Source organism: Panthera onca, chromosome D1, assembly GCF_046562875.1.
Source record: "Panthera onca isolate mPanOnc1 chromosome D1, mPanOnc1 haplotype 2, whole genome shotgun sequence".
Taxonomy (NCBI): Eukaryota; Metazoa; Chordata; class Mammalia; order Carnivora; family Felidae; genus Panthera; species Panthera onca.
This window is the reverse complement of record NC_138348.1, coordinates 4,536,135-4,560,538: the sequence shown is the minus strand read 5'-3', so window position 1 is coordinate 4,560,538 and position 24,404 is coordinate 4,536,135. Positions and strand designations below refer to the sequence as shown.

At 46.0% G+C, this 24,404-nt stretch overlaps 1 protein-coding gene across 22 annotated transcripts in view; it reads left to right on the top strand.

The window, feature by feature from the left end:
* PPP6R3 (protein phosphatase 6 regulatory subunit 3) overlaps positions 1 to 24,404 on the top strand; it is a 137,597-nt gene that overhangs the window by 27,980 nt on the left and 85,213 nt on the right. For 21 of the 22 annotated variants that reach the window (XM_060607491.3, XM_060607490.3, XM_060607489.3 and 18 more), the window contains exon 2: positions 16,732 to 16,884. The gene's annotated coding sequence lies outside the window, so the exon portion shown is untranslated. Of the gene's footprint in view, positions 1 to 16,731; positions 16,885 to 19,600; positions 19,713 to 24,404 lie in introns of all 22 variants that reach the window. The other variant, XM_060607470.3, reaches the window with a different exon arrangement.

The following is a 24,404-nucleotide window of genomic DNA, read 5'->3' as shown; positions in this document are numbered from 1 at the left end:
AATCACAGTCTGTAACCTTTTCAGATTGGCTTCTTTCGCTTACTGATACGCACCTAAGGTTTCTCCATGACTTTTCATAGCTTGCTACCTCATTCTTTTTAGTACTGAATAATGCTCTGTTGTCCGGGTGGACCACACTTTATTTATCCACTTACCTCCTGAAGGACATCTTGGTTGTTTCGGGGTTTTGGCAATTAATGGATACATTTCTTTTTTTTTTTTTTTTTTTTTTTTTTTTTTTTTTAAATTTTTTTTTTTTCAACGTTTTTTATTTATTTTTGGGACAGAGAGAGACAGAGCACGAACGGGGGAGGGGCAGAGAGAGGGAGACACAGAACGAGAAACAGGCTCCAGGCTCCGAGCCATCAGCCCAGAGCCCGACGCGGGGCTCGAACTCACAGACCGCGAGATCGTGACCTGGCTGAAGTCAGACGCTTAACCGACTGCGCCACCCAGGCGCCCCTGGATACATTTCTTATAAACATCCATGGGCCTGTTTTTGTGCAGACGTAAGTTGTCATCTCCTTTGGATAAATGCTAGCGAGCACAGTTGCTAGATGTTACGGTGAGTACGTTGCGTTTTGTAAGAAACTGCCAGCCTGTCCTCCAGACCAGCTGCACCACCTTGCACTCCTGCCAGCGGTGAGAGTTCCTGTTGCTCCACAGCGACGCCAGCATTTGGGATCTTTGTTTTGGGTTTTGACTATTCTGATAGGTGTGTGGTTGTGGCTCACTGTTTTTAATTTGCATTTCCCTCATGACATAATGATGCGGAGCATCTTTTCAGGTGATCGTATCATTTTTTTTAAATGCTTATTTATCTTTGAGAGAAAGAGAGACAGAGCGTGAGCAGGGGAGGGGGAGAGAGGGAGAGGCAGACAGACAGACAGACAGACAGACCCAGAATCCAAAGCAGGCTCCAGGCTCTGAGTTGTCAGCACAGAGCCCCATGTGGGGCTTGAACCCACGAACCGCGAGATCATGACTTGAGGCGAAGTCAGACGCTTAACCGACCGAGCCCCCAGGCACCCCATGAGATCATTTGTAACAACTGTATTTCATTGGATGGATGAAAGAACCTTGGTGCAGAATCGATCGTTGTTGTTTACCATGGCATAGTTAGGTGCCGTGTATTTTTTTTTTTTTTAATTTTTTTTTAACGTTTATTTATTTTTGCGACAGAGAGAGACAGAGCATGAACAGGGGAGGGTCAGAGAGAGGGAGACACAGAATCCGAAACAGGCTCCAGGCTCCGAGCTGTCAGCCCAGAGCCCGACGCGGGGCTCGAACCCACGGACCGTGAGATCGTGACCTGAGCCGAAGTCCGACGCTTAACCGACCGACCCACCCAGGCGCCCCAGGTGCCGTGTATTTGTGAGCGACTTGGATTATTTGTCCCGTGGTAGTCCCGAGGTGTCCTGTGTTCTCCGCACGTAGACATTTCTCTTTCCGGTTTTAAACTCCTGTGGACATTGTTACATACAAACTTTTTGCTCAGGATGAACACCTTAGGATAAAGTCACAGAAGTAGAATAATTGGGTCAAAGAATGTGAAGAATTCAACACCTTTTGTTGTCTCTGACCAGAAAAAATATGCAAGTTTATACTTTTACCAGCAGTTCAGCTACTTTTGTATTAAGAAACTTAAAAATCTTTTTTACGAGGGGAAAGTTCTAGCGTGCGAAACATAGAATAGTATCACGAACCCTCCTCTGCTGAGCGCCAGCAGCCATACACTGGAGGCCGTTCCTGCCTCACTCCCTTCCTCACTTCTCTCCTGTATTGTCACTGTTTTAAAACTCTATTGAATTATAGTTCAGTAGACTAAAGAGACAGAAAAGTGCTCATATCAGAAGTTTCCACAAGCTGAAACGTACCTGGGTAGTTGGCACCCCGGATGCCCCTTTGTTCCCGTCCAGTCGGTACCCTCCCTGCCGCAGCACCGGTGTCCTCCCGCCTGCCCGAACTGATTAGTCTGCCCCGTTTTGTTCCTTAACTGAGTAGAACTTTATGGTACGTTAGTGTGTGTCTGAGTCCTTTCTCTCGGCGTTGTGTGTGAGATTATCCGTCGTCGCACGCGGTTGTTATTTGTTCTCGTTGCTCTATGAAATTACTCTGTTGATGGACATCTAGATGGATGTCTGTTCGGGGCTGTTACCGATACTGCTGCCCTGAACATTCACGGTGTCTTTTTTTTTTTTTTTTTTTTTGGGTGAACAGATCTATGTATTTCTTTGGGGAATGTATCTGGGAGTAAAATTGCCAGGTCTTAGAGGTGTGCATATTATTTGGTTTTGGACGACTGTGGCTGCACCTCCCGAAGTACTTGTAGCGAGTGAAAGTGCAGTTACACCAGCGGTGTGTCAGGCTTTCACTCCATGTCGTCTCCCGCAGCTCGCTGTCCATGCTGTGCTTTGCAGCTACGCTCCTAGCTGTGTAGTGATGTCTTAGGAGAGTTTGAATTTGCACCAGTGAAGTCAAGCACCTTTCCATACTTTTATTGGTCATGTGGCTCTCCTTTTTTTGTACCTTTTTTTAAAAGTGTATTTATTATCTAGAGTGCAAGCACGTGTGTGCACTAGTGGGGGAGGGGCAGAGAGAGGGGAGGGAGAGAATCCCAAGCAGGCTCCACTGCTGTCCGGCATACGGCACGGAGCCCGAGGCGGGGCCCAGTCCCACGACCGACCATGGGATCGTGACCTGAGCCGCACTCAAGAGTCAGATGCTCAACTGACTGAGCCACCCAGGTGCCCCCTGGGATATCCTTTGTTATAAAGAGTATATTTTAAAGTTTTCGTTCTTTTTTTTTTTTCACTGCATTATTAGTTTTTCGTATTGTGTTAGCTCTCTGTTGTTGCATAACAAATTATCCTTAAACTTTTAGTGGCTCATAGCAACAAAAAAACCTTTAAATTTTTAATGTTTATTCATTTTTGAGGGGGGGGGAGTGGGGCAGGGGCAGAGAGAGAGGGAGACAGAGAACCTGAAGCAGTCTCCAGACTCAAGCTGACCGCACAGAGCCTGACGTGGGGCTTGAACTCACAAAACTCAAAATCGTGACCTGAGCCGAAGTCGGACGCTCAACTGACTGAGCCACCTAGACTCCCCTAACAAAAAAACCTTTATTGTCTCAGTTTCTGTAGGACATGAACTTGGGCAGTGTCTTGGCCCCCAGTCTGAAGGCTTGACTGCGGTGGGGAGTTCCATCCCAAGGTGGCTCATTCACATGCCTGGCAGGTTAGTCCTGGCTGTCGGTGGCAGGCCACAGTTCCTTTTCATGTGGGCTGGTGTCAGGGATCCTGTGGGTCCTGTCCTCAGGACATGGTGACTGACTCCCCCCACCCCACCAGCCCCCCGATAATGATTGAGGGAAAGAGCACCAAGTGGAAGCTATCATTTTTATGATCTCAGAAGTCACATAGCATTGAATTTTGCCGAGTTCTCTTTGTTAGAAGAGAGTCAAAGTGTCCTAGCTTGCCTTCAAGGGGAGGGGAGTTGGGCTCCTATTTTTTTTTTTTTGAAAGGAGGAGTGTCACAATATTTGGACATACTTTCAAGCATGACACTTGGTGGGATTTCTTTTATGTTGGGTATGAGTTTTTCAGGAGATGTAAGTGTGGTGAATGTCTTCACCTGCTTGGTGGCTTTCCATTGTGTCGTTTGAGGAGGAGAAGTCATTTGGAATGTAATTCACTTTATTACTTTTCCCTTTATGGTTAGTTCTTTCCATATTACTTGGAAGAAAATCCCCAAGTAATTATATTGTTTCTTGTGTAAATATGCCAGTATACATGTACTATCTTTCAAAGGAAAACACTTTTTTTTTTCCCCTTTGGCTGTTTAATCATACATAACATAACCACAAAATTCTCAGATCTAGAAAGCAACCCCACACGGTAGTTGCTTAATGTTATCTACTACGCAGAGTGAAATTTCCTCTTGTCTCATAGTATAATTTTTTGGTACAGTGTTCTAATTTTGGCAAATCAGGATCCACATGAAGTCTACCAGTTTTAAAAAAAATGGTAGATTACCCATTCATCACTTTTTTCCCCCTCTTGCCCTCTATTTGTGGAAGACCTGGGTTGTTTTGTGGGGTCCCCACAGTGTTCTGTGTCCTGTTCGCCGGTAGCTATGTCTCTGTTTGAGGGGTAAACTTTGTCATACTCTCAATGGGGGTGCTTGTTTGGTTGTGATCTGTCTGTGGAGGCTGAATGAGAACCCAAATTTAAATTTTTAAAGGGCTTCCAACCTAAATCACGTTGAAATTCGTTCAGGTCACAGTTGTTCTGTACTTCAAATGTAATGATCATTTGGATTCTCCTTTCTACCCTATCACTTTCCGGGTTTGTGAGGCCATCTGAGAGTGTGTTTTCTGTAGAATGACAACATACGACTGTAAAGCTTGTCAACGTGAGCGTATCCCACACCCTCTCCGTGGCTTGATAATAATGTTGCAGAGGGAATTACAAAACGAGTCCGGCTCTGGTTAACTAGACTTTGCGTGTTTATCCTTAACTTGCTTGCTTTGCCTTGTGCTGTCCGCCAACCTTCCTTCTCTTGTGGCTGATTTTTTGAGTTGTGATGACCAATGTTTTACTAGTTGATGACTCATGATCTTCAAGTTATTTTTAGGCCAGCTTGAATTTCCAGTCTTCCCCAGTCTGTCTTTCCCTTCTAACAGAAATTTTGGCCATGAGAAATCAGAAAAATTAATGACGACATGATTAGAATGCACATTAAAGAAGTAAGTCATTATTTCTTAAGATGCGTGTGTACCTAAAGTTTAAACGTAGGGGCACCTGGGTGGCTCAGTCGGTTAAGCGTCCAACTCTTGATTTCAGCTCAGGTCATGAGCTCACGGTTCGTACGATCGAGCCCTACGTTGCATCAGGCCCTGCGTTGACAGCATGGAGCCTGCTTGGGATTCTCTCTCTCCCTCTCTCTGCCCCTCCCCTACTTGTGTTCTCTCCCTCTTTCTCAAAATAAATAAATATTTAAAAAAATAAAGTTTTAAACATAGAAAATTTTCTTAATACCAAGTGTGTCGTACAAGTGCCATCCAACTCCCAAGTGGGAAGTACACGTTTAATGTTTTGTTTTTAAGTGAGTGCACATAAATGATACCGATTGCTGGCCATAATTCGTTCGGCAAGCATCTCGCTGCCAGATCCGTGCCAGGCTCAGCTCTTGCCATGCTGTGGTCATACGTGGTTAGAAAAAGGTGGCCATGGTGCTGGTGCTCTCAGTGAAATGCTCGGGACAATGTCTCAATGAATAGGATATAATGCAAGCTACGTATGGAATCTTAACTTTTTTCAATATGCAGTCAGCATAAAAATTATCAATGAGATATTTTCATTTCCGTCTTTTGTACCACGCCTTTGAAATCAAGTGTGCATTTTATGCTTACAGCACACCTCCGTCAAACCATCTAGATTTCAAGTGCTCAGAAGCCTTACGTGGCTCCCGTAGTGGACCGCACGGATCAGAATTATTGTTACCATGCCTCGCACGGAGTGGCAGGGGACGCTGACGAGGAACCCAAATCAACAGTGGCTTAGACGGTCCAGAGGAGACCCAGGGAGATGGACCAGGAAGCTGTTTCTCTTCTCCTGGGGGAGGGGGGCGGTGGTGGCAGAGAATGGAGGCGGGGAGGTACTCGGAAGACGGAATTGGATGAATAGGATTGGGAGGGAAGAGAAGAGCCAGGGTGGTTTCCGGGCTCTGTCTTTTACAACTGGGGCGTGCCTTTCCTGACACGGGGAAGACACGGGGACGGAAAGGATTGATGGCCGGTCAGTGTTGGTGTAGGGTGGACAGGCAGTTTTGGAGACACTGACTTTGGGGTGCTTGAGCCATCCGACGGGGAATGTCGGCCCGCAGTTGGGTGCCTGCGTTTGAAGTGCAGAGATGGTCTTCGGGTTGTATAAAGTTGTATCTCAACTGTGTCTGTAGAGGCCTTTTAAAAACCCACGGAAATGGCTTCATTTAGTCGACAAGACTTTTTTTTGAGAGTGTCCCGGGCCTTGTTGCGGTCGCTGGGGCGATAGCGCGAATAGAACAAGCGTGAGCCGACACCGCAGCTAATACGGTCAGCTCAGCTTGGGAGAGCGTAGTAGGCACCGCCCGGGCCCTGCGGTCGGTCGTGTGGGAGGGGAAGGGAGGGGAAGGGAGGGGAAGGGAGGGGAGGAGGCGAGCCCCGGCTAGGGAGACTGAAGAAGCCAGGGAGCCAGGGAGGAAACCGGGAGCCTAATACCAAAGAAGGCGAGTGAGGAGAATGTTCTAATGAGGAGGGGCTGCTGGTCAGCTGTATTGAAAGCTGCCGAGGGCGAGTTCGAGATGAGGACAGAAGGAGTTGCGTTTGGACTCAGCCCCATCTGGAGGTCACTGGTGACTGGAAAGAGCAGTTTCAGTTGAGTGGCACAGATAGACAGCAGATCGGAATGAGTTGAAGAGATTGGAACGCGGTCGGACAGAGGGCCCGTTTTCTGCCTTGTAAGTCACCGCTACAAGCCCGGAGAAGGCCGGCCCCGGTAGGAACACGGGCAGAGGATGTAAACAGACAGTTGGCTGGAGAGTGGAGTGTAAATGGCTCTCGGACGCACGAACGGTGCGCGTAAGGGCCGGCGTGTGGGGACGCGGCGCGCCTGCATTGCTGGTGGCACTTCGGATGGCACGGCCTCCGGGGAGCCGTTTGCCCGTGTGCGTCTGGGTAGAAACACACGTTTGATCCGACAGCTCCACTCCTGGGAACCCCGGCGTTGTTTCATGATAAGAAAAATGAAAACTCAACGGTCATCAGTGGTGGCCTGGCGAAAGCAACCGCGATACAGAGGAAGGTCTGTCAGGTAAAACATTTTACTCTGTGAGAAAGAAGGATTTGGTTTTGTTTTTTCCTACCGTGCTATAAATCAAACTCTTTGAGAGGGGTTTTTCCCCCCTTCTTAAGGATGGAGAAAAATACGAGGTCTGGTACAGGCCACGGAAGCTATTTGCAAATGTGCCTTAGGAGAGCTGTGTTAAGGTTTTCATTCTGCCTCGAGCTTCTGCCTATTAACTCATTTCACGCAAGCTGTGAATCTAAATCCTATTCTCCAGATACCTGTCAGGATTCTTTTCGGAGGACCCTGTCCTGTTTTATGTATGTACTGGGTCGTATACCACAGGAAGGGTGGGTGTGGGGTATCTTACAAGCTTCGTGGATGAATTCATACTCCAGTTTACCTTATGACACCTAAAAATAACCACAACTCCTGTCAAAGGGGCATCGAGTTGTACTGGGTTTGGGTCCTTGACAAAGCGGGCCTATGGTACTGTTTGAGAACGCTGAAGGTAGCAGTGGGGATTATAACCTGACGTAGGAGGAAGAGTTTCTTGGTCCACTTTTTATGTGAGAAAGGGACCGTACGCACCTTTGTGAGCCCTCTCTGTTCCCCTGACCTTTCTGCAGTTTGGCCTTCCTTGGAGATGGTGTGTCCATATGTGGACTTAAAGCAAAACGAAAATACTGGACACAGACCAAATCAGTTTCCTAGCAGAATACAGTGATACTGTACAACTCTATAAATTCTGTTACCGGGACTCTATACTTTAAGATCTTGCTGAAATTTACTGAATTTCTTAAGAGTTTGACTGTGGTTACTCATTGGTTCCTTTTTCTTCATCTCGTTGAATCTCCTGGTTTCACTTAGATTTTATATTTCATTTTCTAGAAGGTTAGGATTTGAAGCATCATAAGTGATAGTTTAGTCTGATCTTCTCATTTTACAGATAAGGTAAGTTTAGAGAGATGAATTCTTGCCCAGAGGTTGACGGAACCAAATCTGTGTTCTCTTTTAAGTCTTCCCCATTGTTTGGTGGTGTGGGGCATACAGTATGGCCTCTGTGCATCCTCGGGCCGAAGTACCTTGCCGTGATTTGGAGGGAGGTGCGGTTTTAGTTACGTTGCCGCAGTTCTAATGAAGGTCGTTTATACGCTGTGCTAAATTATTTACAGTCACAGAGACAATCTAGTTGAACTTTTTAAAACGTTTATTTAGTTAGAGACAGACACACATGAGTGTGCGCACCTGGGTGGGGCAGAGAGAGGGAGAGAGACCATCCCATTCTTGGGTTGAGTTCTCAGTGGACAAATTCTTCCACTTTCATGGTGCTTAGCACATTTTCCAGTCTCTGTACTTTTATTTAACTTACTAATCACTTGCTTACCAAGATGTCCCGCAAAAAGTTTTGATGTCTTTCTTGCCGTTGTATCCTGCCTGGATTATGGAAATCTCAGCTTTTACATCAAATTAAACTTGATGGTTTATCATGGCTGAGTCACTTGCTGGCGATTGAGATCGTGTCGCCTTGCATACCATTGCTCTCATCTTATAGGCAGAGTTGGTTCTCTGGGCTTTCCTTTGGATGCTAATTTACTAATTTATGACTTGGCTCCATTTTAATAGCAACTTAGATTGGGTTGGCTTCATGCATGACTGCAGTGATTTGAGTATCCCATAAGGTGCACAGCCAGACGATGATGTAATCTAATCAGGTGCCAAAGTTTTTACCTAAAGTACTTTACATATGTGATTGTGTTTTCAAAAAGTGATAGTATGGGTTTACTGTGGATGTTTTATACTTTAATAAAGACTTTTTTTTTTTTTTTTTTTGCGTTCTTGGTATGGTGATTTCTGATTAATGATTGTTTTTAAGTTGATTTATTTGGGGAGAGAGGGAGAGAGAGAATCCCAAGCAGGCTCCTCACTGTCTGTGCAGAGCCTGACATGGAGCTTGATCTTACAAACCATGAGATCTTAACCTGAGCCAAAATCAAGGGTCGGATGCTTAACCGAATGAGCCACCCAGGTTCCCCATGATTAATGATTTAGAAGCCTGGGTATTCTTGCCACGGCTTGTATTAAAATGATTAGCGTTTCTGAAATTAGCTGAGTTACATGTATATGTGTATATTTAAGTATAAATATTGAAATACTAAATGTAAATATTTACATGCAAATATATCTTTAAATTTTGTTGAAAGATACCTTTGGGGGTGCCTGCATGGCTCAGTCGGTTAAGTGTCCAACCCTTGATTTAGGCTCAGGTCAGGATTTCACGGTTTGTGAGTTTGAGCCCTGCATCAGGCTCTGCGCTGACTCTGTGCTGACAGCGCGGAGCCTGCTTGGAATTCTCTCTGTCCTGGTCTCTCTCTGCCCCACCCCTCTCAAAAAAACCAACCAACAAACAAAACAAAAAACCCACACTTAATTGTTGCACTAAGACCACCACAAGACTGGAGTCATGGGTTAAATAATTATATATTAAGAAAAAGAAAGAAAGAAAGATGCCTCTGAAGTCATCCAAATTATTTATTTAGGTGGTTTCTCCCAATTATGAGTTGTTCGTTCATTTTTGATGATTTTTGCATTCAAGTTTTTGTGGATTTTTAAAATTATTATTCACACTGTGCTAGGCATTGAGGATAAGATGATGGACAAGGCCTCAAAGATGGATTATCTTCCCATCTCATTATACTCCCTCTCTTTGGACTTGGGTGTTTTGAAAAACGTGTGCGAGAATGAATACTTACAGAAGTGAGGGGAAGACCCATGTTAAAATTTTACTCTGATCAAGCTGGCCTACCTTGGAGCTTCCCGATGTTGCTAAGAAGTCATCAAGTGACTTGCTTTTATGTGATCAGGCTTTGGGCTGGGTCGCCTCTCTGTACTTGAGAAGGTGTTTTGTTTGTGCGTGACGTAGGATATAAGGAGAAAATGCTTTCTCGTATGTTCTGCATTAGCTGTGACTTCCTCTTGTGAATTTGCATCAGTGGGGAATATCTTGGAATCTATATTAAAAATTCACGTGACAGCATAGAGAGATTTTCATTGGCTTTTTTCCTAAGGTGAGCTTAAAAAAACAAAACCTAGTTCACATAAGGGTTATTTGGAGTAAATCCTTTCTTATTATCCTCAACTGTAAAATAGGAATTAATACCTAAGAGAGTGGAAGATGCTTGCATAATGCTAGCACAAAGGATTTGTAAGGGTAGATGTTCATTGTTGCTGTTCTCAAATTCTGTGACTAAGCAGGTACATATTTAGACACTGTTGAGTTGAGAGTCTGGTTTTTTTCACTGTCTTAGGCTATACCAGTCCTCATTTCTGACTGGTAATTTTATAGGTATATTGTTCTTGAATTCTCCTTCTTGGCCTTGGTCAGAGTCAGTAGTACTGAAAAGAGGAGATGCTCGGGGCGCCTGGGTGGCTCAGTCGGTTAAAGCGTCCGACTTCGGCTCAGGTCGCGATCTCGTGGTCCGTGAGTTCGAGCCCTGCGTCGGGCTCTGGGCTGACGGCTCGGAGCCTGGAGCCTGCTTCAGATTCTGTGTCTCCCTCTCTCTGCCCCTGCCCCGTTCATGCTCTGTCTCTCTCTGTCTCAAAAATAAATTAAAAAAAAAACGTTAAAAAAAAAAATTTAAAAAAAAAGAAAAGAGGAGATGCTCAGCGATAGAGCCATTGGCTGTTGAAGAAAATGTGGCTCCTTCAAAGAATGGTTGGCAAAAATAAATATAAAAGTGTATTATCTCTTTCTTAAATCTTGGTTTCCTGTTTTGAAGGGGGCCCTCTGGATCCATTTCCTCTGAGAGAAGAATCTAACGATACCAATTTCTATAGACTGAATGTCGGTGTCCCCCCCAAGGTCCGTGTGTTGAAATCTCATCCTCACACATCCTCGGTGTGATGCTGTTGGGAGGTGGTTAGACCATGCGGGTGCAGCCTTTATGAAGGGGGTTTAAAAGCCCACCCCGGAGGTTTGCTGGCCCCCTCCTGCTGAGCGAGTACACCGCAAACAAGACCACCGTGAACCGTGAAGCGGGTCCTCCCCAGACGCTGAGATCTTGGGCTTTCCCAGCCTCTAGAACTGTAAGAACTAAAGTTCTGTTGTTACCAGCCGCCCAGTGTGGTATTGTGCAGTAGCCTCACTAGACCAGGACGTCGGCCGTCAGAGTGCACGTTGTAGTGGCCACTGGCAAATCCCTGCTTTTCCTCCTTCAGCCCCGCAACACTGTGCTGTTGTTCCCGCGCTTCCGTACTCTCAAGAGCGCTTTGGCCAGGCCCTTCTCGTCTTCGCCCTGTAGTTACGACATAAACCTCGGGGGTCCCTATCAGTTAAACCCCTGGGGAGAGTTGCCCCTTTTTGAGAAGGAAGTACCTGTCATCATCCTCGTGGATTCCACCTTCGCGTGTGTATCTTTAATCTTTTTTTTTAATGTTTATTTGTTTTTGAGAGAGAGAGAGAGAGAGACAGTGCATGAGCAGGGGAGGGAGAGAGAGAGAGAGAGAGAGAGAGAGAGAGAGAGAGAGAGAGGCAGACCCAGAATCTGAAGCAGGCTCCAGGCTCCGAGCCGTCAGCACAGAGCCCGACAGGGGCGGGGCTCAAACCCATGAACCATGAGATCATGACCTGAGCCGAAGTCAGATGCCCTGCCACTGGCACCATATTTAAAGCCTAGATTACTTTGTTTTTATAGCAGATTCATAAATTACTGAAGCAGGAAGAACATTTAGAGTTTATTAGTCCAACTCGTTATTTCATAGATGAAGAAATGGGTACTCAGGTTAGAGGACTTAGTTTCATAGCTAGTGAGTTGCTGTTGTTAAAGCTCTCTGGTCTCAACATTTAAAAGCTTTTCCCAGTTAAGCATTCTTCTTAAAAATTTATTAAAAAAATTTTTTTGTCAGTGTTTTACACATCCACAGTTAAGAGTGAGCTAGTTCTGGGAGGTTGGATAAGAAAAACAGCTTTCTTTAGCCTCCCCACCCTCTTTTCCCTTTCCTGAAGTTAGCTTGTAGTTCTTTGAATTCTTCTGGCCAATTAAAAAATGTATTTACCTCCATATGTCTGAAGAACATATTTGAAGAGTTCATATTTGCTTACTTGTGTGCTAATTTGTTTTTGGTTTTAAGCATATCTATTGATTTCCTGCTGTGAAAAGATACGGAATAAGGATTAGCTTTCTCCTCTCCCCTCCCCACAGTCTGTCTTCTCCATCTTTCCTTGATAATTTTATTACAATTTTGGTTAAATCAGTAATTAGTTTTATCATTATGACCCTGTGTGCTCTTTAATGTTAAGTGGTAAATTACAAATATTTTTCCTTTCCTAAAAATGTTTTGGTTTTCCCAGAAACAGTATCACTTCCCCCTCTAAAATTTTATGTTTGTTTGTGGTTTTTTTTAATGTTTATTTTTAAGAGACGGAGAGACAGAGTGAGTGGGGAAGAGGCAGAGAAAGAAGGAGATAAAGAATCCAAAGCAGGCTTCAGGCTCCAAGCTGTCAGCACAGAGCCTGATGATGCGGGGCTCAAACCCACCAGCTGTGAGATCAATACCTGAGCCGAAGTCAGATGCTTAACTGACTGAGCCACCCAGGCACCCCTGTTTGTTTGTTTATATGTAATCTCTCCACCCAGCGTGGGACTTCCAACTCACAACCCCAGGATCAAGAGTCACATGCCGTACCAACTGAACCAGCCAGGCACTCATCACTTTTTTATTTTTTATTTTTTGAGAGAGAGTGTGAGTGCACAAACTGCGGAGAAGGGGTAGAAGGAGAGACAGAGAGAGAGAGAGAGAGAGAGAGAATATCTTAAGTAGGCTCCCGCCTCCCATGACCCTGCAATCATGACCTGAGCCAAAATCAAGAGTTGTACGCTCAACCGACTGAGCCACCCAGATGCCCCACCATCACTTTTCTAAGAAGCTATTAATGCACTGTTTGAGCCTCAGACTTTTAGTCAGTTACGTGTTCAGCAAGTATTCCATCAGCTTTATCTTTTCGAGGAAATCTTTCCCCGCTCCAGCCTGCCCTGCTTGCCCTCCCTGCAGGGAGCACAGTTGTCTGCCAGGATCCCAGGGATTCTCTCTGCCTCTCTCCTGCATTGACTCTCTTGTTCTTGTATTCTGTGTTGTCTTCTTTATGGCTGTCCCTCTTGTGTCAGTGGAGCACAGTCTCTGCACGGTAGCTTTCTGTGAATAAATCGTGTAGGAGGTAGATCTTTTGACTTGTGTTTCTGTGTACTCTTGGTTGATAGTTTGGCTGAGTATAGACTCCCGGGTCAGAAATCATTTTCCTTCTGTATTAGTCTGTTAATTATTCTCTGTGCCCTTTTAAATAGTATCCTATGGGTTTTTTTTTTTTTTTTCCCAATGGATGTATTATCCATCTGAGGATACAATTTTTTTTTTATATTCTCTCTTCCTTGTATAGTCTTTACTCCAGCTTGTATTTTTCTGCTGTTTTGCCCTTGACTTTTCATGCTAGAGGATTTCCTGAGATGTCTGGCGATCTTTGGTTTTCCTTCATATTTAAAAGTCAGGGATACACATAGCACACACAGTTGAACAATATGGAATCACCGTCTTTCCCAGCTTTGTCCTTGGCTCTCAGATCTTCATTTCTGCATTACATTCTCCACTAAAAGAACCAGGGCTCCTTGGAAGATGGATGATTTTAGAGCTGGGGCAGAGAACGTTCAGGATGAATCTCGAACATGTTGTTATGCCAGGAAATAAGGAAGTGCTCAAAAAGCATGGAAAGCACACGGGAGTCTGCTTGAAGGGATTCTCACTGGCTGAATCTGGGACAACTTGAGTATCAGAGTGGATAATGGCATTAATAAGTAAAATAAGAACCTATGAGTCCACACTGTTAACAGAATAAAGATGAGTGGGGAGAAGGAGGCCCACCTTCCTGAAGTTAGAATGTCATCTGATGAAGGAATAGTAGACTTTCAAGAAAACACCGCTTTATAACCATCAGAGTAACAGTTGATTCAGACAAAGATTGCCAGTGGGTAGTAAAACTACTGCGTGAATGTTTTAAGGACATAATCTCAAAATATCTTCCCACAGATTACTTACCAATTGGTTACTTGGGAGAAAACGGTTATTTTACAGTGGAGAAATATGGCACATATCGTCTTAACCGGGTGATCAGAGTGGTCACCAGTAAAGGGACAGGTTGACATGTGCCTTATGTGATACTCTGGGAAAAACAAAACTTCATTCATTCCCGCCAGAAATGCATACCCTGTAGTCTTCAAAAAGATCAAAAAATGAAAGACTAAGAAATGCTGGCGAGCTGTTTCAGACAGGAGTGGAAGGAAATGTGACATGGGATCCTGAGTGGAGGGGAGGGAAGTTGGCCACGAACGACATCATAAAACCATTGGCAGGATTAGAAAGTGAACTGTTTACTCCATAGTCAACAGGTACTGTGTTCTTGACTGTGACGTGTACTGTGCTTGTGTTACTCACTGTCCTCGTTCTTAGGAAACACACAGTGGCGTGTTTGCGGAAAGGTCCACGAAACCTTTGCGGAAAGGTCTCAAACATTTGGGATGTTCGCGGAAAGGGAGTGGAGCGTTCAAGCAAAAGTGACCCCGTGGTCACTTGTGAGACTAGTGGAGGCTCGCTGAGAGTTTCTCGTACTGCTCTTGCAACTGTCCTGCAAATTTGCGATAAAAAGGGTTTTTAAAAAACATTTGGTTTTAATAGTAGTAGATTGGAGGCTCCCATCACAAGAGGGGTGCGTTGGCTACGAACTTTCCAGCACAGCGACTAGTGGCGCTCCTTGGTTGGGAAGTGCCCACTGTCTTGGTGCTTTCAGGTTTTTTTTTGTTTGTTTGTTTGTTTGTTTGTTTTTCTCAAGTTCCGTTAGCTCTGAAGACTATTGGCACCCAGTAAGAGAATCTGGCTGGGGCTGGGGTGGGCGGTGGGGCGTGCCTGTGTCTCCACATTTGTTCTGCAGTTCCCACAGACTTTCTGTTGTCAGGGTGGCAAGCTGTCCCCAGCTGCCCCCAGCTGTGTGACCCAGCTGAACCAGGGTCTCCCAGTTCAGAGGCCTGCCTCCTGGGGCTGGCAGGGGTGGGACAGAGGGTGAGGATGTTTAGGGATCTGAGTATTCAGGGAATAATTTCTTCAGGCAGCACTCCTTCTGCTCCCTTCCAGCACCCCTCCAACTCTGTTGCCTTCTCCTGGTCCTTGTAGATTCTGCCTTTGAAAAACAAGGCAAAACAACCCAGGTAGTCTTTTTACTGTCGATCTAGAGGCATTTCGACGTGTATTCAGTATATGCTCTTTACTCAGAGTTCCGCTGCTCCACTCGGACACTGGCCCGTTCTGTCTTCCATCGTCTGGTCCTGTTTCTCATATTCTCCCTCCTTAGAATAACCAACTGTATTTCTTGCCATCAGTAGCATAGACCCACTCCCTTTCCTAATTAGCCTAAGTGAAAGGAGTAGGAGCAATTATTCCAGAAAAGTGGATTAAGTCTCGGCATACTTGCTCCTGTTTACTAAGCACTCAGGTTCACACTGCTCGGGAGTACCTTTGACAGCGGGATTTTTCTTTTGGCTTCCTGGATGGGCGTGTGGGGCAGGGTGAGGCCGGCAGGTTGTCCAGCTCTGCTGGGAGCCTGTGATCCGCCCACAAGCGGGAGAGGTGGGTGGTCTTGGCTCCTGGAAAAGATGATTGCGGATTAGTTTTGAGGGTCCTGCAGCCACTCAAATTAAACGCTAAAGAGAGTGTGTGTGTGTGTGTGTGTGCGCGCGCGCGCACGCGTGTGCACACAAATCCTGTGGAACACATAAGTACATCAGATTTTTATGTTCTTTTCATTTTAACCTGGGTTTGTTACTGTTTTGTTGGATTCATTTTATCGAGCAGTTAGCATTGTTTCTATTTATTACTTGATGGAAAACATTGACCTGAGTGTAGTGTGTTTTATGGAAGAAAGGTTATCACGTGAACAGCATTTTTTGTGAAATGCCTTGTAGACTGCATTCTTACAAGATCTCTCATTAGCATATTGTCCATAGTTTGAGTCTTTTTTTCCTGCAGCGTTAAGTTATAAATGAAGTGCCTTGGAAGACAGTTTATAGTCCTTTCACGTGTAGTATTTGATTCATTGACATTAGAATTTGGCTGTCTAGCTAGTACTTCAGTGACTTCAATATTCTGCTTACATTTCCTAGTAAACATTATGTTTTAACGTATTACATGGGGCTACTTGAGGGCATTTAGAGGGAGATACTTTGAAAATCTTTAAAATTCTTATTTTATTATTATTTTTATTATTTAATTTTATTACTATATTTTTAAGTTTATTTATTTATTTTGAGAGAGAGCGTGAGCAGGGAAGGAGTAGAGAGAGGGAGGGAGGGAGGGAGGGAGAAAGAGAGAGAGAGAGAGGGGAGATGAGAGAATCCCAAGCAGGCTCTTCACAGGGCTCATCGCAGGGCTAGAAGTCACGAAACTGAGATCGTGACCTAAGCTGCAACCAAGTCACACACTTAACCAACTGAGTCACCCAGCCACCCCTGAATTTGCTTTCAGTATTTTAAAGTATGGTGCCATTACTTAGCTCTGTGTTGGATAAGAATATTATTGATGTTTTCATAAGATGACGATAATACATACGTTCTTTGTTATTTGTTCACAGATGGTGATATTACGGTGTCCCTATTTCTGGGTTATTGTTTAGGTTAAAAGCTGAGGCAGGGGGACGACAGCGCCTTTTTCCCCTGTTTTCCCACAGAAAAATTGCAGTTAACTAGAACTTTTCAATTTTCTGAGGTGTAGTTCTATGTGAATCAGGACCCTGAGACAGTATCTTTACTGACAGCTGTCGTCAGACCCAGACAGAACACGCTGTGATCATATGCTCTTTTTTTCTTTACAGAAGAGCTTCCGTTTTGCTTCCACGTCCCTCTTTACTCCTGCTAATCTGCTGATGCAGTAAATTTGAAGACAACTGTTACCAGGATAACCTGTAATGGGCAAGGAGCCACAGAGAAGAAAACCTTTCTTTTAATTTTTAAACTTGGTTTGAAAGGTAAGACCATTGAGATCATCAGGCGTTTTCTTCCGTGAGTCGCATCAAGGAGAGCAGTGTTCTGGTGGGAGACCCTGGAGCCTAGAACAACCAGGGCTAGGCCAGGTACGGTGTGGTTCTGTGGCACTGGGGTGTTTTTAGGAAGTTAAATAGCAGCCTTTGTAGTTTGCTCTGGTCTGTTGTGGAATGTGCAGTACCCACGGGATTCCTAGTTTCCTAGGGGGGGTTAATCTGGGCCCCAAGGAGCAGCCAGGCCTAGCAAGCTGGAGTAGCGCTCAGAGAAAGACTGCTCGTAGATGCCCAGCTGCTGCTCCCACATTACCTGCGAGGGAGGGGGGGGGGCGGGGAGAGAGAGAGAGAGAGAGAGAGTGTGTGTGTGTGTGTGTGTGTGTGTGTGAGAGAGAGAGAGAGAGAGAATTTGAGATTATTTTGTTTTTATTTTACACCAGCCACAGGACATCTCTGGTTTTTACTCAGCCGTCTGACTCCTTGTGAGTCCTAATTACTGTCATTTTGGAACTCTTCACTGAAAGTTTTTATTAAAGACCAGAGGTTGACTTGGCATATTTGACTTTTTGCTCAGTTGGCACTTCAGAAAATGGCCCAGTAGGGTCTTTTGGGGGACATGACATATTTTTAATCCATTTTCATTTGCTCCATTGTATTTTTTTTTAAAGAACTTTTGTTTAACGTTTATTTATTTTTGAGAGACAGAGAGAGACAGGGCATGAGCGGGGGAAGAGTAGAGAGAGAGGGAAACACAGAATCCGCAGCAGGCTCCAGGCTCCGCGCTGTCAGCACAGAGCCCGACTTGGGGCTCCGACTCACAGAGCGTGAGATCGTGACCTGAGCCGAGGGCGGACGCTCAACCGACCGAGCCACCCAGACACCCCTTGCGCCATTGTGTCTTGAGGAGAAGGTGGGCGTAACCATTTCATTGGCTGCGTTTCAGGCTCCGTCATCTCAGGAGACAGTAGTTACTCTGTTGTAGCAGGGTCTCTGCCCCTGATCCCCAGGGCTGCCTTTCCTTCAGCCCCCCCTGAATGACCCTCCTCCAACCTCTGGCCTCCCTCTGTGCTTACACAGTGAAGCTGCAACTCCTGGGCCTGATATTTAGGGTTCTTATTTCTCCAGCTTTCCCCCCATATTATTCTGTAAAAATCCTCACGGAGAGGATTCTCTCCTAAGTATTCATTCACCTCTGGGCACCTTTTCTCCTCAGGCTTTTTTTTCTTAAGGGGAGGGAGTGTGTTCTGGGGCCCAGCCCTTCTCTTTCTCTGCCTGGGGCTACATTCTGACCTTGTGGGTAAAGTCTTTTCGGCTTCTGACCGCGGAAAGAATTCAGCCCATGTCGAGAGTTCAGATTTGAGAAGGTCAGGGCCACGTAGTTTAACAAGCTGTGATCCGACCATCAGGCCAATTCACAATAAAAAAGATCATTTGTGACGCACGGGAGCTGTTGTCTTGCCTTTTTCATTTTTCATTTTTTATTTTTTTATTTTTTATTATTTTTTTTAACGTTTATTTATTTTTGAGACAGAGACAGAGCATGAACGGGGGAGGGGCAGAGAGAGAGGGAGACACAGAATCGGAAGCAGGCTGCAGGCTCTGAGCCATCAGCCCAGAGCCTGACGCGGGGCTCGAACCCACGGACCTCGAGATCGTGACCTGAGCTGAAGTCGGCCGCTCAACCGACTGAGCCACCCAGGCGCCCCATCGTTTTGCCTTTTTCAGCAGCTGGTTCAGAGCTGGGGGTGACAGGAAGAGGGCACTAGTTTTAGGACCCACGGAGCCCTCCAGCTTGAATCCAGCTGGTTATTTTAGAGGCTGGGCATCTTTTTTATGTTTATTGGACCCTTGTCTGTTTGTAAATTGTAACAATCATCTACTTTTCTATTGTGATACCAGAGTTTCAAGAATGATTTCTGGGAGTGTTTCTATAATACTACACATATTAGCCTGTTAAAAATTGAGATATAATTAACATATAACGTGAGTTTTAGGCGTACAACGTGATGACTTGGTATTTGTGTACATAGTGAAATGATCACCACAGTTAGCTTAGTTGACTTCTGTCACCACACAGTTACATGTTTTTCTTGTAATGGGAACTTTTAAGATCTCATGCAGCAACTTTCAAATCTATAATACAGGATTATTAACTGTAGCCGCCATGCTGTACCTTACATCTCGTGACTTACTTATTTTATAACTTGAAATCTGTACCTTTTAACCTCCTTTACCCATTCTGTCCGTCCCCCATCATGTGGTTTTACTATTAGTCTGTGTATTTGATCCCCCTTTTTCTAGGGCTCCACTCTCTTTCTACCTTTTTTGTCAGACTTTTCTGTGTTGTTCCAGTTCCTCTGTGGCCACTCCTTTGTGAACTCTTAGAACATCTCATTAAATTATTTTAGGATTATTTTTTCTCTTCGAGCAGATTTAAACATGCCAGGAGGAAGGAGTTTTGACTTCTACTTTGTATCTAGTACTTTTTAGATGGTAGGTATCATTCCTTATTTAGTGGTAAGAGCTAAAATTTTAGAGCCATTTCTCACGGTAACATTTTAAAGACTGTCTGCCTCTCTTTCTCGCTGTCTTTTTTAATTTTGTTTTTCTTTGCTGACAAAGACTCTTAGCCGTGGCAGCTTGTAGAACGCTTCTTACCGTTAGCTGTATTCCTCCCGTTTCTTTTTTCACTCCCTCTGCTCATCAGATGCTGTCTGATGCCGGGTGAACTCTTCTCTTAAGAAGTTACTCATTAGTCTCCAGGAGGCCTAGAATCAGTGCCAGGTGGCTGAGAAGGATTTCCAAAGAGGAACAGCGCTGTAAGTATAGGGTTCTTTAGACCAGGGGTTGTGAGGCCCAGAGAGGAAATATCGTAGGTTTTGTAGACCAAGAGGCAAAGAAGAGGATATTATAAAGTGTTTGTATAATAAGAGCAGATTTTCACAGATCTTACTGATGGAATTAAAAATAGAAAAATATTGGAGTTCCGTTTTCTGTAATACCGATCTGCTGATGGGAAGGACGGGATTCTCTTTGCGGAGGGGATAACATTTTCACCGAAATGGTGTTCAGAGCCACGGTTCCCCTCTCAGACTCTACTGCACGTCTTCATCTAATCTGTTAATGCTGATCTGTAACGAGATTTACATATTTCATCTTCGGAAATGTCCTTTTACACAGATAGCTCCTGCCACGCTCCGATACTCGTCCGCAGGTACGTAGCGTCCTCACTCGTCCTCACTCGGAGAGCACCTGTGGAATTCTGTTAGATTCTGTTTCGTCGTAGATTAAGCGCTTCCCGTTCACAGGAAAAACTTCCTCAAGTGTATAGCTGTATGGATTTTGCAGCAGGAAAGCTTCCTTCACGTTTGCGTTAAGGTCTGAAAAATGCTGTTTAACTGCAGTTTGAGCGCAGAAAACGTACCCGCTGTAAACTTGTGTGAGAACAGCGATCTCCCTTCTTTTCACTCCTGAAAGCCAGTGCTAAAATGACCTTTTTTTAACCACAGTGGAGACTCTGCAGATCCGGGCTGGTTAGCCTTATAGTTGTAGGTTGAATTGATTAAGAAACATCAAGATTGCAGCCACAGGCCAGTTTCCAGAGCCATTCGGTGTTCATTAGTAGTGGTTGAGGCTTGTTTTTCTCATTCAGGGAAATTTCAGTCTTGGCCCTGAGCTCAAGAAGTTGCAAAAAGAAAAACCCCATTAACCCGTGATGAGCTGCTTGCTGTGTGACAGGACAGGTCAGGGTCTAATGGCGGTTAAGTCTCCACAAGTACATGAGGTTCCTGTTGACATTACTGGCTCAGTAACACATGGGGCATTTTAAAAACCTCTCGAAGTACCTGCTGATGAAAGTAAAAAGAAATAACCGTAAGCTTTAAACATTACATTTTCCCAGGTGTGTAAGTTTGCCCCACGAAGCTGTGTTTTGCTCTACACGTAATTTTACTGCCATCGGCTGGGACACGGATCCGCTGTGTTGTAGGGACTTCATCTTCACTCAGCTTCTCCGAAAACACTCTCCTGTGGTGGTTCCACGCGGGCCGTCCCGAGAGGCTTTTCGTCACCATCTCAGACTCCTCCAGTAAACACCAGCTGAGCTGTATCGGTGGTGCCCGTGAACTCCGCCAGAATCCAAGGAAAACCATCACTGGCCTCCTCGCGCTTGGCTGACAGGCCACTTGGAGACCAGCTTTGCTTGGAGTTTCCTTTTCCGTTTTTATTTTTGTCAAGGAATTCTGTTACGAGATTTTCCATGTCAAAGGTTGAAGTTCTGGGGCGGCTGGGTGGCTCAGTCGGTTAAGCGGCCGACTTTGGCTCAGGTCAAGATCTCGTGGTCCGTGAGCTTGAGCCCGTGTCGGGCTCTGTGCTGACAGCTCAGAGCCTGGAGCCTGCTTCAGATTCTGTGTCTCTTTCTCTCTCTGCTCCTCCCCCACTCATGCTCTATCTCTCTCTGTGTCTCAAAAATAAATTAAAAAAAAAAATTTTTTTTAATGTTTAAGTTTTGGAGCACCTGGGTGGCTTAGCCGGTTAAGCGGCTGACTTTGACTTATGTCATGATCTCACAGTTTGTGAGTTCGAGCCCCATGTTGGGCTCTGTGCTGACAGCTCGGAGCCTGGAACCTGCTTTGGATTCTGTGTCTCCCTCTCTCTATGCTCCTCCCCCACTCACATCTCTCCTCTCCTCTCTCTCTCTCTCTCTCTCTCTCTCTCTCTCTCAAGAATAAACATTAAAAATTTTTTTTTTTTATTTTTCTGGGCCACTTGAGTGACTCAGTTAAGCGTCTGACTTTGGCTCAGGTCATGATCTACTGGCTTGTGAGTTCGAGCCCTGCGTTGGGCTCTCTGCTATTAGCACAAAGCTCTTTTCGGATCCTCTGTCCCCCTGTCTTCCCCTACCCCGCTCATCTTCCCTCCCTCCCTACCTCCCTCTCTCTCTTTCTCTCTCTGTCTCTCAAAATTAAGTAAGCAAATAATAATAATAATAATAAGAGCTATCCATCCGAAATGGTTAGCATTTAAAAATTTTAAGTTTTTCTGATGCTGCCTTCCTGTGCATGAGCAATACTGTGGTGACCGCCTCTTCTGGAAATGTGGACGTCGATTGTGTTCTCCTAGCACAGGTGTGGTGCGGTGGCACAACGAACACAGGGCTTTGCCAGCAGATCTCGTGACGAAGGGGTCCTCGTCCTGCTGTGCCTTAGGAGCTCGGCAGGCGAAGTCCACTTCCTCTTCTCTTGTTTGGACGTTGTGGGGACGCACGGGTGATAAGAAAATACAGTGTCACGGTTCCACACGTGGCACTCAAAGCACCGTTGACTGGTGACTGTGTCATTGTGATCTGGAAAGCAGAGGAGCGGCGCAGACCTCTGTCCCACTCAGCACTGCCTTCACAGCGTGACAGCAGCCAGAGATCGTATGCAAATGAGCGGTGTGGCTGCGTTTCAGGAAAACTTAACATGAATTGCAGAGAATTTTCACAAGTCCTAGAATGTCATGCTTCTGGTTCCCGCCTCCCCCAGTAAAAAACAGGAAAATCATTCTTTGCTCAGAGGCTGTATAAAAACAGGTGGCAGGCCGGATGTGGCAGCCTGGGCGTCCCGGGGCCCTGGAGTGGGTTCACACGCTGATGGCAGAAAGGCTGGGGTGGAAGAGAGACCTGATGGGGCACCTGGGAGAAGGTGCCGCTGTGGTTCTTGCCGTTGGCTGCTTTGGTCGGTCGGCTGGTCCTGTTTCTTCGTTTGCTCGGGTTTCGTATTCAGACTCGTGAGTGTGTGCGGCCGCCTCCTACTTGCCGCCCCCCCACCCCCCCCACCCCCGGCAGGCGAGCTCCTCTTCCGCAGCGTCCGACCTCAGACTGAGGTGACGTCACGGAGCTCTCGCTGAGTGCCAGGCGTGGCACCGGTGCCGTCAGTCTGCCTTCCTCTCGTAGCGTTCCATCCTGTACGCGTGCGTGGTTCACGAAGGCGCATGGTTCACAACAAGAAGTGACAGTCGTCTCCTCCGTCTCTCCTGGCTTCTCCCTTCCTCGTCCCTCAGTTGCTTAACCAGGGGCTGTAGCTGGTACCTTCATCACTTAGCTGTTCTCGCACAGTTACCTCCTTTCAGGTTTTAAGTTGTGTGCCTGTAGGGAGCTGTTTCTCTAATCTGGCTGACTTTTGTGTTTTTTGGGCATTTATTCATTTTTTTTAATGTTTGTTTTCTGAGAGAGACAGAGCGCGAGCAGAGGAGGGGCAGAGAGAGGGAGACACAGAATCTGGAACACGCCCCAGGCTCTGAGCTGGCAGCACAGAGCCCGACGCGGGGCTCCAACTCACGAACCGGGAGATCGTGACCCGAGCCGAATTCAGATGCTCAACCGGCTGAGCCACCCGGGCACCTTGTCGTTTATTCATTTTTCGAGAGACGAGAGACACAGCATGAGCGGGGAAGGGGCGGAGAGAGAGAGAGGGGAGACGCAGAATGGGAAGCAGGCTCCAGGCTCCGAGCTGTCAGCACAGAAGCCCAGTGTGGGACTCGAACCCACGAACAGTGAGATCACGACCTGAGTGGAAGTCAGAGACTTAACCGACTGAGCCACCCAGGTGCCCAAAACTGGCTGACTTCTAACAGTGAGGGTGAAGATGCACCTTGCACGTGCATAGCTTCTTTCCCTCCCTCGTCTTCCAGCATAGTCACAGCACAACTTTGCTTAAAATCGGTGCAAAGATAGGTGTGTTTGAGTCCATCATTCCCTAGGGCCCCTGCGTGGTCACATAGATCCTCTGCACACACACCTCCTGTTCGGACGCATCCTTTTCAGAGCCCTCCGCCTCGTGCCTCACTCCGGGCTGGCTCCTCCGGGCAGGTGTCCCCCGTTGCTTTTCTTCTGAGGTTCGTCCTTGCCTCTCGGTGCGTGGGATCCGTGCTTCCGTGTGTTCCCCGTCTTCCTCTCATGGCTTACTGCCATGCTTTTTGAAAATATTGTATTTTTATTTTTATTTATTTTTATTTTTTAGAGAGAGCATGAGCAGTGGAGAGGGGCGGCGGGCGGGGGGGGGGGGGGAGGGAGAGAGAGAGAATGAATGAGAATCCCAAGCAGGCTCCATGCTCAGCACGGGGCCCGACCTGTACCTCAGTCCCATGACCCCAGGATCATGACTGGAGTCGAAGTCAAGAATCGTCGGATGCTCAGCTGACTGAGCCACCCAAGCACCTCAGTGCTTCTTTTTACTTTTTTAACTTAAAAAATATTTTTTTTAATGTTTATTTTTGAGAGAGAGAGAGCATGCGCGCACTTGCGCACAAGTCGGGGGGGCAGAGAGAGAGGGAGACGCAGAATCCGAAGCAGGCTCCGGGCTCCAAGGCATCGGCACAGAGCCCGACATGGGGGTCGAACTCACTAACCTCGAGATGATGATGTAAGCCAAAGTCGGACACTTAACTGACTGAGCCACCCAGGTGCCCCTTAAAGATTTTATTTTTGGGGCGCCTGGGTGGCTCAGTCATTTGGGTGTCCAACTTTGGCT